Source organism: Physeter macrocephalus, chromosome 20 (genome assembly GCF_002837175.3).
Source record: "Physeter macrocephalus isolate SW-GA chromosome 20, ASM283717v5, whole genome shotgun sequence".
NCBI lineage: Eukaryota > Metazoa > Chordata > Mammalia > Artiodactyla > Physeteridae > Physeter > Physeter macrocephalus.
Genome location: NC_041233.1, coordinates 87337999 through 87339372, shown reverse-complemented (window position 1 = coordinate 87339372; position 1374 = coordinate 87337999). Strand labels below are relative to the sequence as shown.

At 66.9% G+C, this 1374-nt stretch overlaps 1 protein-coding gene across 1 annotated transcript in view; it reads right to left on the bottom strand.

Annotated features, from left to right (window-relative positions):
• Positions 1–254, bottom strand: part of KAT6A (lysine acetyltransferase 6A) — a 110808-nt gene extending 110554 nt beyond the window's left edge. Inside the window, exon 1 of the mRNA XM_055080816.1 lies at positions 168–254. The gene's annotated coding sequence lies outside the window, so the exon portion shown is untranslated. The remainder of the gene's footprint in view (positions 1–167) is intronic.
• Positions 255–1374: the final 1120 nt, after the last annotated feature.

The following is a 1374-nucleotide window of genomic DNA, read 5'->3' as shown; positions in this document are numbered from 1 at the left end:
GCGGCGCCCCAGCCCGAGGCCTGGCGCAGAGCAGCGGGAGGCGGCGCAGGCCGCGGCGGGGCCTGCAGCGGCCACCGGCCCCGCGAGGCGGCGGGGCGGGTCCCGGAGCGGCTCGGCCTCGGGCTTGACCGCCGGGGGCAGCCGGGGGCGGCCCCTCGACTACTTACCGGGGGCGAAGAGCGCCGGGTTAGCGGGGCCCCGGGCCGGACCGCGGAGATGCCCCAAACTGACACGGCCGCCATCTTGGAGACAGTGAGCTCCGGCCGGGGGGAGGGGAGGCGAGGCGGCGGAACAGCCGCGGGGGGAGGGGAAGCGTCGCGAGGGAACGGCTGCCTAGGGGAGGGCGCGGGAACAGCCCGAGAGCTGGGCGAGCGGGAGGGGGAGGAAGGTGCAGCGCGGGAGGGGGACGGCCGAGGAGCGGGAAGAGCTGGGCCGAGAGCCGGGAAAGGCCGGAGGGCGGAGCGGGGCAGGAGGGAAGAGCCGGCCGGGCGGGTCACGTGGGGCCGGTACAAAAGGCCAAAGCCAAAGCGGGAGGAGGACTGGAGGAGGCCGGCGGCTGGGGGCGCTTGCTCGCCCCTCTAGCGCGGTTGGGCCGGGCAGATAGCCGGGGCCGGAGGAGCTGCTGTGTCCCCATTGCACAGCTGGGGAAGCGGAGGGCTGCGCCGGGGTGGGGAGGCATCGGTGCGGCGCGGAAATCCGGTAGGATCTGAACTCTGATGGCGCCTGTGTTTACCGTCACCGAGCCTCCCTCCGCACCGCGGTGCCCGCGCCCCGCTCCCACGGCGACTCCCCGGAACCGGGTCGGGAGCTGGGGCGGAGGGCGGGGAGGAGGCCGCCTCGCTTCATCATTCCCTGTCTGCGCGCATCTTCTCCCCACATATCCACCCCTTTGCGGGAAAATCAGTGGGTGCGAGGAGGAGGGGAAGGGTAGAAAGTTGGACGCCGTGTCGAGCCCTTTCACCACAATGACCTCATCCTCCCTACCCCGGGAGACTTGTTGGACCTCGCCAGAGCCATCTTTGTGGGGACCAGCGAAGGCTCGGTGGTGAGATCCGCACAGGCCACACAGCTGTCTGGTGGCACACTTCTGAGTTTGGAGCCTCCATCTGTCTAATGCCGACGCCTGTCTTGTTCCCGTGCCCTACGCAGCTCTGCTCTTGTCCGAATTTATGGCCGAGCTGCGGACTGGCACTTTTCATGGCCTGCCTGTCCTGTACTGGCTGCATGGATGTTTCTTTGTCTGGTCTCTTCTAGTTTAAACTCCTGAGGCAGAGACTAAGTCATACTTTTTATTACCTTGCATTCCCTGGAAGGGCAGTAAATGACAAATGAAAAGACATACTAAATAATTGATAATCTGTGTGGAAGCGTTTT